Genomic DNA, 17,904 nt, shown 5'->3' on the forward strand with positions numbered 1-17,904 from the left:
AACAAACTTTGAATTCCTCTTAGAATGAAATACGCTCTTCCATATTTCATGAGAGGTTTCTCATTATCTAAAAATCTTCATAAAAACGTTTGAAACCTAAAACCTCATCTAAACCGAAACTGTACCATTCCTTAATGTGTCATTCATGGCGATGGTACGGAAGTAATGAGTGACAAGTTATCATACTTCCGGTACAACCGCTGGTAGCTTACTGCAAAAAAAGAGCTTTTACCTTTATTTTTTTTTTTCGTATACAGTGGCTGTTCCCATTAATTCATTAGTCACATGAGGATTTTCGAAATTTCTTGATGTAACATTTTAAACAAAGTACACACTCTTTTCATATGCATTCATATCACTGCTATATCTTTGTGTTGAGTCTGGGTTACCTTTGTCTGTTTTTACCGTCTTCTCTTCCCTGAAAGTCTGGTTTCCTTCTTCCATATTGGAAATTTCTCAAATTATGTATACAACAAAACGAAAACTCTTTGGTAAAAGAAAAAAGTTGCACGTTAGTGCCAAGGATTTGGTTCGATATCGTCATCGAAGAGATAATTCGGCTGGTTTTTTTTTTTGTTTTTTTTAAAGGCTTGTATTGTCTATCGCAAGTCATGAACTCCCAAGTTGTTTTAAGGCCTTTGTCGCGTGAAAATTTGAAAATAGTATTTAACTATCATAATCCTTATATTGTTTGGAGAAGTCGCGCTGATGCACTTCATGGAAAGCCACTGATTGAGCCACTTATTGAGCTATGGTTAAGGCTTCGGTACACCTACCACTGTAACGGTACCGGTCCGTGCTTTGTTTGTTTGTTTGTTTGTTTGTGTTTTATGATGCGCGAAAAGACGTATGTTTTTTTTTTAAAGTTATTTTAGTGCAAAAACCCCAAAATTTATTCTCATTTCAAAATCAAAAGCAACGAAGTCACCAGTTGAAGATTTATTTTGTAACAAAATTAGTAGTGAGGAAGTGATATTGTAACAGAACCAGACATGGTTCCTTTTGGCGCTACATAGCAAAACACCGTTATCGTGTTTGTATGCCGAGGCCTTTACACAGAATGCGAGATGATGAGAGTCATCGAGGAGTGTGTTAGAAAGGTACAAGATGTCCAACCTTATGTTTTGCACACCTCTTGAGGAGAGGGGGCGGTGCGGTGACGCGGGCGAGTGTTCCTGGTTATTGATCGGGATCATATAACATTGCGCATATTGTGCTGATAACGACACTCATGCGCGAGCCATCCTCTATTAGAATCTCGCGTGTCAGATATGATAGATTTGGATACTGGTTGATTCGCGCTAAGCCTTGTTTAGCGGGGCGGAGAGCACCGGTTTGAAGAGTGCTCGTGGGTCGACTCCCTTCAGCATTGTTGTTGTTACGGGGAACAAAGAATGCCGACTCCTCTATCCATCTACTTCTTTGCCATATAATCTGATTATCAATAAAACATTGGAGGGACTAGTGACCTGAAAGAGATAATCATGATTATCCTAGCTGAATGGTTTCGTCCTTCAAGACACTGCTCCCTTTAGCGACTTATTAACATAAAACTTGCTTAAAGAAGATAACCATTTGATTTTGAATGACTGAAAATATCGTGAAGTAGATCACTCATCAGTACAACCTCTGCATTGTGACTGCACGATAAGTCGGTAACTGTATAAGGTCTCGCTTTTTATCGTTACATTAATAGAAATGGAACCAAGATGGGCCACTTTTATTTCATCATAATTTGAGATCATTCGCGGTACTGTGCTTCCGTCTTCTCCAATCCATATTATGTGACTGTTGACGTGTTTATCTGGGCCCCGTTTCATAAAACTTGTTATCAGTGACAAGTTGTTATAGTTGTGACAAGCTACTGAAATCCTTGCATATGATTGGCTGAGAGCAAATTTGTCGTAGAAATGTGGCAGTTGTCACTGCTAACAAGTTTTATGAAACGGGCCCCAGATTGATCGTTTGTTGCATATGTGTCTTCAACAGGAGAGTTTTGTGACGTAATCTGCGTATGCATTAATAACATACTGTAACTTTTTTTTTTCATGTTCTGAAATAAAGATTCAAATTGCTGGAGATACCGGCATGTTTAAGTGCTTCCGGCATTACAGTCACCTATGTGCAATGGAGTTAGGAATGTCACTTTTATTGGAAGTTCGTGTACAGGTAATGTGGTCAGCAAGCTACCAAGTAATTCAGCTTACTGTTGTGTTCTCCTCCCATCATTCTGTCTGCTCTGGTTCTGTCTATCTTTCCTTGTAGTGGGTAGTTTTCCTTTTTAAATTCATGCCCCCCTTTTTTTACAACGCCCAATTCATGGAGGAGGGAAAGAGGCTGTTACATACACGAACCCCTCGCTGTTTTCAGTCCTTTTTTTTTTTTAAAGTACGTACCTTCAAATTTTGAACCCATTTTGAAACACCGGATTAAAGCTATAATCATACAGTCGTGTTCATTCTGCAAATGCTGGCGAGTGGCTTTTTAAAACAACCAACTCAGGAGAGATACTATAGGTATAAAATGACTCAATTTGGGAGGGAGAGTATGCCAGTTGGAGGAGAGAAGGAGAGAGGGGGGGGGGGGTGTGTTGGGATGTAAAGTATCTGCGGTCGGGGTAAAGAGAGGGAGAGAGGCTGAAATGATGGCATCATTAGGGAGGACCAGATGGACAGGTTTCTGAGGGAGAGGAGACACACACACACACACACAGATATATATATATATATATATATATATGTACATATATATATATATATATATATATATAGAGAGAGAGAGAGAGAGAGAGAGAGATGAGGAGATAGAAATATTAAGAAGGGAAAAGAAAGTTGGTCTCCCTGGCAACAGTAACACTTCTGTTCCAATATTATTCCTTGACAAGGACACCTTGAAGGACAACAACCAATTTACCATTCATTAATCCTCTCTCGGAATGTTTGATAGAGCGTCTAGTGTGCTACGTATTCACATAATCATGAAATATTAGAATATGTACAGTGCATGCATGTTGAGCGTTGTTGTTGAGTCAAAAGAAAGAGCACTTTCATACCACTACCAACTGATTGTAGTAGTCTTTTACTCTCCCTTTTCCACCACTTCATTTCATCGATTTTTTTTTCATCTTGATAATTTCTTTATCCTTCACTTCGCTTCCATGGATGTCTCCTCTCTTCTTACCCTTCTTGTCTATACACCTGTCTTTTCTTCATCTTTTCTCATTTCTCTCACTCCCCTTTATATTTCTTCTCTTCCCTCCATAACAGTTTATCTTTCTTTCCTCCCATACTCGCTCTCTCCCTCCCCCCTCTCCATCTCTCACTCTCATCCTATATATACCATCGTAATCGAATCGACAAGCGCGATCCTTGTGCGCGGGTATGAATAATCCATTTCAGTCAAATCATAATTGTGACTCAGGGCACAAAAATAATTATTCCGATCGTCTTCCCGAAGGAAATGGAGGAGTTGCCAAGCCCGGTGCAAACAGGCTTAACCTTTCCTTACCTTGGGGTGTTCTGAGATTGCGACGTTCCGACCTTTAACGAGAGCTGCAAGAAATTTGTTCCTCTAGAAATATTGTGAAAGTGCAGACGAGTTGAAATGGAATGACGAGCAGAAAAAGGCAAAAAAAGGATGAGATGCGTAATTTTCAACATTGTATCCTTTTGTTGCGTTTTATTTGAAGTTGATATATTCAAGCTAGATAGCCCGTAATAATGGTTCAGGGCTACAGATCAGTTTAAGAATGAAAGAGAGGTTTTATTCTATCTTTTAGATTTAATATTGTAGATCCTGATCTCTCTTTTAGATATAAAGGACGGGAATTCTTTATTTTTCTTTTCTTTTTTTTTTTTGTTAATGATGTTGATAACGGTGATAGCATTTTAACCACACACACACACACACACACACAAAAAAAAAAATCCTTCTTAGAGTTCACACATGAAGTATGTCTGTACGTTCGCTAATTCGGTAAATCATAGCCAGCGCTCAAGATGTATGAGGCCTCCCCACCGCGCAAAATCTTCTTTTTCTTTAGAGGTTATCACGGTCCAGAGGAAATTGCACAATTTTGGCATTGCATTGCTCCTTTTAATTTATTCATTTATTGATTTATTTGGTCAGTTCTGTTTTGTGAGCTTGCGTGCTTTTTGTAAATGAGTAAAGAGTTCAAATTCATGAAATTCTTTCGTCGAGATGTTTTTCTTTGCAACTTATTGACAAATTGCCCTACATCGACGTAAATAAGCACTGAATTGATCAGTGTTTTAGTAGTAGCCATGATAAAAAATCATGGGCGTACATACTCGAGCAGGATTCCAACCTACGACCTCCTGATCACCGTACAGGCGTCATCTTCACTAGACCACCGAGCTTTCGCCCGACAGCAAGTGTTGGTTCTAATCCTTACAGCATTCAGCGGGTACTGCTTTGTTATTCAAATTCATGAAATTCTTCTGTCGAGATGTTTTTCTTTGCAACTGAATGACAAATTGCCCTACATCGACGTAAATAAGCACTGAATTGATCGGTGTTTTAGTAGCAGCCATGATAAAAAAATCATGGGCGTACATACTCGAGCAGGATTCGAACCTACGACCTCCTGATCGCCGTAGTACCCGCTGTATGCTATAAGGATTAGAACCAACAGCTATCGGGCGAAAGCTCGGTGGTCTAGTGACGGTGATCAGGAGGTCGCAGGTTCGAATCCTGCTCGACTATGTACGCCCATGATTTTTTTATCATGGCTACTACTAAAACACAGATCAATTCAGTGCTTATTTACGTGGATGTAGGGCAATTTGTCATTCAGTTGCAAATGAGTAAGGAGTGGTATTGAAATATTGCACACGTCCCCAACTTATAACATATACGAGCACAGAATCAACGCAAGCTTCAAATGAATACATGGTACCATCAAACATTTCACGTCAGCCTTAGATAGTAACATGTTAAAAGTCAAATTCAACGCCGTGTAACGAACTGCCGGTACGCACTATACCTGCTCTGTGGTGCTGCCTTTCATTTAGCAGCAAAAGTAACAGGTGAATGTGTAATGTAGGAATAGATGTCGGTGGATAGTGATTAGGATGCTCTATGCTATGCGGGGTTAGAAATGACCGATAGCGTTGCGTATTAGACGGGCATTACTGATGCTCTGTTGCAAAGGACCAGTGATGATGAATGCTATAGAGATGACTTAGGAAGTATGTGTGGGTATGTTGATGTTGGTGTGTGCGCGCGTGTGTGTGTGTGTTTGTGTATGTGCGGAGGGGTAGAATGTCATGTAGAATGTCATATATCTTTTGTTGTCAAACACCTGCTTGTTTGTCACATACACATCCCTACGCACAAACGCACACGCACCTACATGCGTTAGTTCATATATGTGGACACACGCGGCTTGCACACACACTAAACAAGCACACGAACACGATCTTTGTTGTCGTGTCAACAGATTCGTAATGTCAATCCACATGCACATAGAAAGTACACCCTTGTAGTATTAGACACAGATACTAAAGGTCTTTATTGGAAATTTATCATAGTTTTCACAGGATAAGAAAAGGAAAGAAAAATTGGCAGAATGGAGAGATGAGTGATTCGTCATAAAGTCATGTATCATAATGAAGTTATGACTCTCTTTCATTTGATGAAGAGAGCTTCTCATTTCACCGTCGCAATGTATATATCCCTCAAATTGGTCATACCAGGAAAATACTATATTTAATGAGGACGCACAATCTCATTATCACCTTCGAAGCATCAATCAGATAATTGGCTCACCACCAGCACAAGAACGGAGATAAATAAAAGATAGTTTCACACTTCCTAATCAAAGTTTAATGGAGAGATATTTCATAAAAATCAACCCCAGAATAACTGCCTTGAAAAACGGAAAGGTGAAAAAAAAGAAGAGATCAAAACGTCAGGAAACCAGGGCCCTCCCCACAAAAGTCCCGCGAGGTAGAGGGGCAGTAATTAGAAGTTGATTGGGTGGCAGGTGTCAAAAATAATGGCAAGTCTGCTGATCAGAAAATTCATCTATGTGATCGTGTGATAAAGGCCGTCGTGAAGTGGTCCCCGGGAGAATAATTGCATAGAAGGGTACTGTTAGATCAGCTCGCCGGTCTCCTAATGGCTCAATGTCGATATAAACCTCAATCCCTACCCTCTTGCTACCTTTACCCAACGGCGCAATAGCGATCGTCTGCGGGGGAAGTCGAAGTGTTTACGATACGATATAGAACACATTATTGTCGACGAGGAAAACCGCACAACTGTTTGTTTCTTGTCAGGCTTGTCAAACATGATACGAAAGATTGAATGTGAAGACAGTGCAGCTGTTAGAGGAAAATGAAAGTGAAATCGTAGAATGTTTTAAAGGACAAGTTCACCTTCATTAATATAAGGATTGAGAGAATGTAGCAATATTAGTAGAACACATCATTGAAAATTTGAAGAAAAACGGACAATCCGTTCTAAAGTTATGAATTTTTGAAGTTTTTGTGCATTCACCGCTGGATGAGAAGACTACTGCAGTGTATGATGTCACATGCGTCCAACAATATAAGGAAAATATAAAGAGAATTCACAAAATTTCATCTTTTGAAAAGAGTACTCATTCCCTCGACTCGTTACTGACATAATATGTTATGGGTAATATTATTCCCATTGCCTTTAGAAAGAGGCAAGTCAAGTGCTCTTATGCAAAAAAAAAAAAAAAAAGGTGAAAATGTGTTGAATTTTCTTTAGATTTTCTTTATACTGTTGTGCTCATATGACATCACGAGCCTTAGTAGTCTCCTCATCCAGCGGTTCCAACACAAAAATTTAAAAAATTCATAACTTTTGCATCGATTGTCCAATTTTCCTCAAACTTTCACTGATGTGTTCTACTAATATTGCTGCATTCTCTCAATCCTTATGTTTATGAAGGTGAACTTGTCCTTTAAAGACGAAGAACAGGAATAAGAAAGTTATTAAGTGGAACTGAATTACGAGAGGGGCAGATTTAGGAAAAATTGGGTCAGACGGCTTATGATTAAATAATCGGATATGACAGGATCAGATGAGGTAACTTGAGACGACTAAGGTGTAGATTGGATGCGATGGGATGGGGTGAAAAGGCATTGATGGGATTACTCTATTGGGGTAGGGATTGGTTAGGGTGAAAGGGATGTATAGGGTTAGATGCAGAGAAGCATAATATGTGATGAAATGAGATGAGATGAGAGGGGATGAAATTATATTGTACTATTTTGGAGGTGAGAATGTGTATTTTGGAAAGGACATATGGGATTAAATGGGATGGGATAGGGATGGGTAGGATAAAATGGGATGAAATGGGTTAGATGGGAGTTGCATAAGATGGTAGAGGGAAGGGTGTGTTGGAATGGGATGTATGAGATTATAGTATAGATAGGTAGGCATAATAATATGGTGTAGGGATGGGTAGGTAGAATGGGATATATTCATATAGAATTGGATAGGGTAGGAATGAGTAGGTGAGATGGCATATATCGGATTAGGTGGGAAGAAAAAGGGGATGAAGGGATGGATATGTTTGAGTGGGATGTATGGAATTAGATGGGGTAGCATAAGATGATATAGGGAAGGGTAGGTCGGAATGGAATGTATGAGATTATGGGGAAGCATAAGATGGCATAGGGATGGGTAGGTTAGAATGAGATATTCATATGGGATTGGATGGGGTAAGGATGGGTAGGTAAGATGGCATATATTGGATTAGGTGCAATGGGAAGAAAAAGAAGATAGAGGGATTGGAAGGGTGGAATGGCATGTATGTGATTAAATGGGATTGGGGTGGGTTTGGTACATCGAGTGCATTGGGAAGCATAAGACGGTACAGGGATGGGAAGGTTGGAATGAGACATATGCGATTAGATGGCTTAGCATAAGATGGTATAGGGAAGGGTAGGTTGGAAAATGGGATGCGTGAGATTATGGGGAAGCATAAGATGGCATGGGGTGTGTAGGTTAGAATGGGATGTATTCGTAATGGATAGGTAGGAAAGATGGCATATATCGGATTAGGTGGAGAAGATAAAGAGGGTAAAGAGATGGGTAGGGTACAAAGGGATGTATGGGATTAAATGGGAAAGCATAAGATGGTATAGGGAATGGTAGGATGGAATGGGATGTATGGGATTATAGGAAAGCATAAGATATGGTATAGGGATTAAGGTAGAAATGGGATATGTGCGGTTAGATGGAGGTAGCGTAAGATGGAATGGGGAAGGATAGGTTGAATGGGATGTATGGGATTAGATTATGGGGAAGCATAAGATGGTATAAGGATGTGTAGGTTAGAATGGGATGAATTTATAATGGGACTGGATGGGGTAGGGATGGGTATGTAAGATGACATATATCGGGTTAGGTGGGTAGAAAAAGAGGATGAAGGGATGGGAAGGGTGAAATGGGGTGTATGGGATAAGATAGCGTTGGAGTGGGTAGGGTGAAATGAGATGGATTGTATTAGTAGAAGGGGTATATAGGGATGTGAAAGGTATGATGGGATGGGATGGGATGGGATGATGGGGAATAGATTAATTGGTATGGGTTTACAAAATTGAGGTAGGGATGCCCTAGATGAAAATGGATGTACAGGAATAGATGGATGGGATGGATAAAGGATAAATGGATAAAAGGGATGACTTAATGGGATAGGGAAGAGATAACATGGAATGAAATGTACGGGATTAAACAGGATAGGGTGAAATGGGATCAATGGACCGAGTGAATAGGATGAATGGGTCTACTAAATGGGATAGGAATGGGATAGGGATGGGATGGGATGGGATACTGTAGGATGGATGGATGTGATGGTATAGGATAGGGATTAAAATGGATGGGATCGGACCGGGTGTAATTGCACAAACGGGATTAATCACTAGATGATGTAAGGATGGATAGGGTCGGATGGGATAGAATGGGACGAATTAGGTTAGACACTGTCATGATTGTTAGATGGCGTGGGATAGGATAGGGTACCAATGGACGAATTATATTATGTGGGATGGGACCGATTGGGGTGGGAAGGGGGAGGGATGGAGTTATAATGGGGTTGATGGGGGGGGGGGGCAGGGATGTGATATAGGGTGGTAGTCTCGACACAATTAAGAACATTACTTCCTAAAAGTATAGCGCCAGCAGTAAAGACCATCTCCTTTCCCTAATCAGTTTTTATGTGCGACATTTATTCTTTTTTTTATACGATACGTTTGATTGACACGGCATGCTCTGTGTAGAACATAATGGCAGCAAGTCTCCACATCATTCACTTCTGGAATTCTACGTCTTCTAATTCCCTGTGTACCTTGTTAGCAATGACGATATTACATTTTCTCGAACAAGAATATACACTCCTGTAACCCAAGGATTTGCCACAGTGTCTTAGATTACAAACAAAAAACAAAAGGAGAAGAAGCAAGAATGTAACTTCATTTTGCGTGTGGTTTATACTTTACTGAAAGCGTACCAGCAACATCTCTGGAATCTCACGCAGCGTACACTAGAAGTATGGAATAACACGAATCGTTTTTGTTTTGCTTCGCTTCCGATTTCCTCCTGTTAATCTTGCTGGTGTTGAAGGAAATCAAATAGGGCCTATTAGCATGACGAGTATTCGACTTTCCTGCTGCGGTAACATGCACAGGAGTCAGCGTATGCCATCTGCCTACAGTCAAACAATGTCTTGAAAATGTTAACGTACACACACACACACACACACATTCATGTAATATATATATATATATATATATATATACATGCATATATCATATATATGTTCTCCTCTCTCTCCGCCTCTTTCTCTCCCTATGTATGTACAATATTGTAACGTGATATAAGTAACTATGTCTACACCTGAATTTGTGTAGTATTCGGTTTTTGGTTGTTGTTTTTTTGTTTGTTTGTTGTTGTTGTTTTTTTTTGCGGGTAAAAAAGGGTTTTTCCAAAAGACAGATACAATCATATTGTTATCACTCAGAGCTGTAAGTTTCTTTCACGTTGAGAACAAAATGTTGTCACCAATGCGGCATTTGGTTATCGTTTTGAATAACAAAGATGTAAATCTAATATGGGCGATATGATATCTGCGCTCATCTCTATCTGATTGGATTAGACGTGCGTGCAAATATCTGAGATATAACGACGCACCTCAATAATGCCTCCGAGGTATATATTCCAGATCCGAATTCATCAGTATAGATTGTAATATTTCGTGTTCAGAAAACTGCGACAGCGTATATGTGTTTGTGTTAGTGTGTGTTTGTGTGTATGCGTACACAGTTGTTATTGTGAAGAGGGGGGGGGATTTTTCATAGGCGAAGTTCTACTGGTTGGTGCTGTTTTCAGCAAATTGCACTCCACTCCTGTTGATTTCCTCCTACTGTTTTCAAATGTGGAACGTGGTAATGCTTTATTTAGCATCAAACTTCATTCGCTTAGGTGAGGAAAAAATAACAACGAGCAGATTCTCAGTGTGACATTAATAGGCCGGTTTAAGAGGTGAGTAGATCATTAAGTTGTACAATGAGCGCGGATGGGTAATTAATTAGGAACGGTTGGCAACTTCGTTCATTGCATTCATTAATGCGCTAAGTATATAGCTTAACATGACAACAATATGCAACGGGTCGTGAACGAGATACTTGCTGGCCTACCGGCATCTTTGCTGAAAGGACTAAAATATCTGCCTTCTGTACAGGTCAATTGTTTTGTTTACCATCTTTCATGAGGGAAAATGCAGGCTCGGACTTTTCTTTCCTGTTGATTCTTGATTCACTGATCTAATGGTTTCAAGTCGCTATGAAAATTGGGTGAAACACCTTGCTGTTGGTTTATCTTCCTCAGAAAAATTTGCCCTCAAAATATATATTACCCCTTCTTTACAGTTTAACACAGAAGATATGTGTTTTTCCAAATCTTGGGGTAAATTGCTTGTGAATTTCATGACAACATGCAACTTGTACCGGAATGCACTTGTAGATCATTGGCCTCTTGCATCATTTTCCATATCTCTGTATGATGGTGTGATAATGATGTCGAACGAGATAACGAAGTGGTAAATGCCATGTTTCAAGAATCCACGGTATAAAAGCCACTAGAGGTATATTCATCGCCCTGCGTATGGATGCTGCGCAGACGTCTGATCACATTTCGAGCAAATGACCCACTGCTGTTGCCATAACCACAATAACATTAACGTTCGTCTTCCTGCGCTTGTAAACTCAACCCGTCAGGGGGGAATTCATCATTTGCACGGAGAATGGACGATCGCCTGCTAATGACTATCACGCATCAATTACCATCTTAGGTTATTGCCATTTGGAGTGGAATATCGTAAAATATTTGTCTTGTCTCTGAGGGGAAATGAAATGATTTGAAAGACAGGCAGCGGGGAGGACAACGAGTGTAAACGATAGCGAGAGAGGAGAAAATGCGGACGTGGAGGAAGCTCTTATCAGTTACGGAAAAATAATGTAGACATCTGTGTGGATAGTAAATTTATGCACAGTGGTATATAACACGCTCCCTGTTCCTTTCAGTGGCGGTCGCTTTGAACATGATGTGCGCGGGGGACCGGTATGATATGACGGCTGAGAGAGAGAGGGGAATTACAAGCTTAACTATATGTCCTCTGTGTACCAACGATCGCTTAAAGGGGAACATGACTCCCTCGCTGGATGCGGCGTCTTACCATCAACCGAAATAACAATCAATAATAATTTTTGTTTGCCTCTCATGTTTTTACTGTTATGTAGACGTCTGAATAGAGTGATGTTGTGAAGAGTTTTGTTATTTTTTTTTCCTCAAGGAATATATAAGCCGTCTCCTCTTACAGCTGAATGCAACAGCGTGTAAACAATCCAAACTGAAACTGTTATGGCGATGGTATAGTTTTTAGAATAACAGAGTAACTGTTTGCGTTGAGTTACTGACTTTTACCAACTGGAATTTTTAACTGAATTGATACTCATTAACATTGATCAGCTGAAAATATCCTACATGGACGTCAACTCATTGCAATAAGCGAAAGTTTAAGGTCCTTGTTCGTTGTTTAACAGCTGACTAGATAATGATGATACATGCACTATAATCACAGCTCTCTTTCAGTGTGGGTGTGTGCGAGCGCGATATAAATGTTGTGGATGTAATAACAATTAATGAGGAAGCCACTGACTACAACAATCCAGCCATCTCGACTAACATGTACGAAGAAATGTAATGAACCATGCTATACCGATACGGAGTTATGAGTGTCTTAATTAACGTGTGATTTTTATATCAAATTACTGGCGCCCACATCTCGATAAAGGAAGATCAAAATCAGTTTCGCTCTAAAGAGAAAGCGGAGTCATAATTATTAAAAGAGATGAAAGGGATGGGGGGGGGGGAATAGACAGAGAGTGTGAGAGAGAGAGGCAGACACGTTCATAGTTACACAGAAGAGGAGACAAAAAAAAAGAATTGTGAATCGTGACTTGTCACTGATCAATGGCGCCGTGCATAACCTGTTACTGTCCACTGAAAATTAATTATTCATCATCACATCATCAAAATGATATATCGCGTGTGGAGACTAATAGAAAATCCCAATAAGAGGCACGCACACACACATATTATATACGTATATATATATATATATATATATATATATATATATATATATATATATATGTGTGTGTGTGTGTGTGTGTGTGTGTGTGTGTGTGTGTGTGTGCGCGTGTGTGTGTGTGATAGTAGCTTCATCCTTCTGTCGGAGGAAACTTACAACACTGATCATCATTTAGTTCAGCATGTCGGTCTTTAATGAAACTGAGGGTATACTAATAGTTTCCATGTCAATGGGTACTTAGACTCTACTCGGAGCATGCGACCACACCTTGCCATATGTGTCAAATTAGGGCTGGAAAATGATAACACTTTGGTGGAGAAGAGGGTGATGATGGTAAACACCCATCGCTCGAAATGCTAACTATGGGGGACGAAGAGTTCTTGAGTTACAGCAGTCGCCCGTTTACACTCGGCATTATATTACACATTATTTCGCAGCTGTTTTGAGAGGGAGGGTCTTGTTTTACGTTATGTATATACTGCTAGCTAGCAAGGTTGAAAGCTGCTGTCAATGCCCTACCTCAGTAAAAGAAAAAAAAATCAGTATTTTCCCTGACACAAGAATTCAGTGGCGACACATATATAACGTTCATGTCTTATTTTGTTGTTGTTGTTCTTGTTGTTGTTGTTGCTCAAATAGAGTGGTATACAGCTCTCTTCATTCAATTGATCTTTGCATTTATTCATGACGGAGTGTTGTGGTATTGAACCTTTGATTAAGCTGCCATTCAATAAACAAAAAAAAAATATGGACCAGAATAGTCTAAACTACAGCTTTTCCCCTCATAGCAGATGCGGGAAGGCGTACTCTAAATAACGTGTAAATGACACGATTATCAGTGATTTCACGACGGTGCTACAATCTAGACAGTGCACTGACACAAGGTTGTAAATCATAGGGTCTGTGTTTTTGAGGTTGAGCAAAGTAGGATAGATAATTCAAAGCCTCTGGCCAAACTCAGTAGCTTAATTACTCAGTAGTTCCTCTTTCGATCAAGGAGTGACCTTTACGTTTCACTTTGTACACCTCACTTTCACTGCTATAAAAGAATGCTTTCATATACTCGTGTGTTTTTATGTTAACCTAGCGGTATACCTTCGTTACAGCCTTCCACTAAAGGTGAGGATGTTTAAATGGGCTCACTTGCTGCTAGAAGCAAAGCTAATTGTACTAGCTACTAAACAAAAGTGAGCATTCGATGCAGTCTGAATCATATGAAACTTTGTCCAGAAAGATGGTAGTATACTCTAAAATCTCAGGGCGACTATAGACTTTCTTCCATGATCCAAGAAGGAGAAAGATGAAGTGAACAAGCCTGCATAATCATAACCAAAACCGTAATAACGTTATTACACATTGATCTATCACTATACACGTTGCTGTTTTTTCATCATAATAATTGCCACGAACAGAAACTGCAAGGGTTCGATATAAGCAGTTGCTACCTTTTTCTGCGCTTATTGGTTGCTGTTGGTTGGGTTTTTGTTTTTGTTTTTTGTTTTGTTTTGCTTTTTGCCTCACAGTTGCCGAACGGCGTTCTTTCTCACACCGTGTGATATTGAGTTCGTTGCTCCGCCCACACGCTTACAAGCAGGCCGATAATGCTGTTCATCTCGAGGGTTATTGACCATGACCTATGGCAGAAAGATAAATACACTCGTGTCTTCTGTTAGCGGTCACACTGCTACTATCTCCCATCCTCGCTCTCTGTCTGTCTGTCTGTCTGTCTGTCTGTCTGTCCGTTGTTCTCTCTTGTCTCTCCTTTCTTCCTCGTCGCTTGCCTTTGTCTCTATCTCTTTTTTTTTCTCCCTGCACAGCCCTCTCTTTTTCTGACTGTTTATGCAGGTATACGGCTGCCTGTGTAGTCATACCTGTGCAAACCTGGCCTCTACTTTTCAGTTCTGTTTAATCGAGCAGGCAACGGAAAGCCATCCGGATACCAAGAAGAGAGAGAGAAAAAAAAATCCAAGCGTAGGTAATCACATCGTGTTGCTGATATTATGTTTTCTACGAGGAAGGATCTGTACGAAACCAAGCTAATCGGTAATCAAGCTCTCACTATCAGCCCCGGGTGATGTGATGATTCGCTTATCCTTTTCCTCTTCAGCTCTCATAAATTTTGTGGCCGACACAATATATCAATCGACGAAGAATCATCGGCCCCTGTACACTGTTTAGGAAGGGATGTGGGCTCGAGTTCCCTCATTCCTGATTCAGTGTACCACTGATACGAGCCCACTTACCAACATCCGCGTGAATGGTCTTTTAGTGAAAATGGTATCAAAGTGCGTTTATCACGTCATCGGGCTGCTTACTTTATAGTAAATTACGGGGATTGTTTAAACATTTAATGCGTAGCCATACTTTCAGCACATAGTTTGAGTAGGGCCATTGGAAGTGTTTGATTTTGTCACCAAATTGGAATACCATAACGAAAATAAAAAAGGCGGGGGCTTTCAGTGACCTCATGTGCCTACAAGTCTGTCAAACAGAGTGATGGTGCCACCATTTAGTGATAGGCCAACCATTGTTTTCACTGAGTTTATGCAGGCAGGACACGTGATTCTACACACTGGAATGTACAAGCAAGAAGTGGGAGCATTGCCGCATCCCTGGTTTGAATAAAAACAAAACAAAACAAACATGTTTTGTTTTGTTTTAATCTTTAATTCAGTTTTTATTTTACACATATTAAAAAAACCCAAATGCAGATACAAGTCATATTGGTAAAAGTGCACTATTTGATTCAATCAAGGTAGTTGGTGTTCTCTGTATATCGACTGATATCTACATCTCCGAATAAGAAACATAATACTTCTCTTCATCCTCCACATCCTAGTATTCAACATAACACGTAATCAAAGTCTATACTCTGGATAGATAACTATAAGAGTGTTCTCCAGTGAACATATCTTTCCACTTTCTCTCGAACTTACTCACTTGCCTATTCTGAATTGCAATTAACTTCTCACTTTTATGTCTCTTCCAATTTCATCCAAAAACACAAAACAAGACAAAAAACACAGAGGGAAGGATTCCAAGAAACCTGCATATGAAAATCATGTTGCACAGTTGAAGACAAAATGATATTCTTGACGCGCCCCTCTGATCCTATTAAAGAGTGAGATAGGGTCGATTTCAAATTGTATTCGATTCTATGTTTGCTTGTATATTTGTGTGGGGATTTTTTTTTCATCCTGGCAAACCTTGTAGCTTTTTCTTTCACCCTTCCTAGGTAAAGTACACGCAAGACCTGTCAGTAAGTTGCTAGGTTAGCCAGCAAAAAGTCGTCGGTTTTGTTTTGTGTTTTTTTTTTTTTTTGTCATAAAAAGTCACATGATTATGCTCTCTCCAAAGAAAGACGGATACCAAAAATTATGTCAACTGAATTCCCTCTGCGTTCAACTAGCTGTAACGAATGCCAGCAGAAAATGTCATATTTGAGGGATACTGTTACGCTCATAATCAAATCATAATGCTGTCTGATATATATCAGCCTGTCTTTGTTTTCTCGCATAGAATATAAGCATGCTCATGTACGTTGGGTCGATGTGTTTATCAGTGTGGACGTGGCTACCTCTGTCTGTGGGGGTATATAAATGCTTTGCTTACAAGGTCTGCGCTGTGTGAGCTGGTTATATATATATATATATATATATATATATATATGTGTGTGTGTGTGTGTGTGTGTGTGTGTGTGTGTGTGTGTGTCTGTGTGTCTGTGTCTGTGTCTGTGTGTCTGTCTGTCTGTCTGTCTGTCATTTCTCGCGTCTGCTTGGGTTCTCTTTCCGGTTGGGGAGCGTCTGAATGCTTGACAAGTGTAATAGCGACGCCAATCTTTTTGTTTCTTGAGCACTGCATGGGGTTTCGCCTGCTAGGCTAGGTACATGTAGCAAAGCGCTTCACTTGATTTTGTTGGAGTCAGATACCACGTACGTTTACGCAGGCTTTAAATCGCTTTTGAACTTTAATATTATACACAACCGAAACTTATATCGCAACCCCAGGAGCATTATGTTTGTATGTAGTGATTGAATGTCTGTGTGTATGTGTGTGCTTACATTTCCTTATACACTACAAATACAACCAGAAAAGGACGAGTATGTGATATCTGCCTCAATAAAATTGCTATGCAGCTTGCTCAAAAAAAAGCACCAAAACAGAGTACGGAAAAATATTTTGGATTTCGATGTTTGACAGTGCGACGCAAATTGTACTCAAACATTGAAAATACATGTATAGGAAGGGAGAGCAGGTGACAAAACTCGCCAGTAATTGCAACCTTGAGGATTTTAATGGCTTCTTTTAATACAGCGTGCCCTGTAATTAGCGGGTCAGAGATTTCATGGATATGATTTTTGTCGCCAAGGTTCTATTTTACATGGACGTGTAAGGGTTTGTCCACATCGAGCGATGCAGGCTGGATTGTTGACGGCAAGTCTTCAGCGGTATAGCAGATGCGGAGAGAGTTGTATGTCGCACGTATTGAGCACAGAAGCAAACGCATCTTTCTCCCTCTCTCTCTCCTGCCGGGCTACTTTTCCTCATGACGCAAATCCCCCTCACTCCGAGATGAAACGATGAAAGGAATATATGTGATTTGATAGAAAATATGCGAGGAGACGGCAAGTAGAACCTCGTATAGTCGCAGTCGCTTTGGGAGCTATAGGAAACAGCGGGGAGGTAAAATGAAATTATCAATTCAGAATATAGCGTTCAACTTGGAAACAGTACCGGGCTACAATATGTTATAGCGAATAGGACTTACTTTCAGTTCGTTTGGATAGGACAGAGGACATGATTTTTAAGATGCTGATATCCAGAATGTGAGGAAATATAATTTACTTACTGAATAAGCACGCAAGCATCCACTCTGCATTGGTTGTCACGAGTAACCTTAGATTTTTTTTTTTCTTCTGGCGAATGAAGGTAATGTCACTGAGCTGGAAAAAAAAAAACACACCAAAAATAAAAACAGGGGAAAACGGTTGGTGGACGGTCTTTGAACGTGAGTGTTGACTCGTTCATGTATAAAACATAGCCACTTTGCATCCATGCCAAACGCACCACTTCACCGTCACTGTATTTTTGCAGAACACATTCTGCATTGTGTTAAGACGTCTCGATTCGACGCAAACGACAATATGCGCCATGCACTTTGTACCGTAGAATGAGTCGTCATTTACTATCGGCTGCGGGAAATAGAATTCGGTACTTACTTAGAGAAATAGTTAAAGGTACATGTATTTGCGTAT

This window comes from Diadema setosum, chromosome 11 (assembly GCF_964275005.1).
Source record: "Diadema setosum chromosome 11, eeDiaSeto1, whole genome shotgun sequence".
Classification (NCBI taxonomy): domain Eukaryota; kingdom Metazoa; phylum Echinodermata; class Echinoidea; order Diadematoida; family Diadematidae; genus Diadema; species Diadema setosum.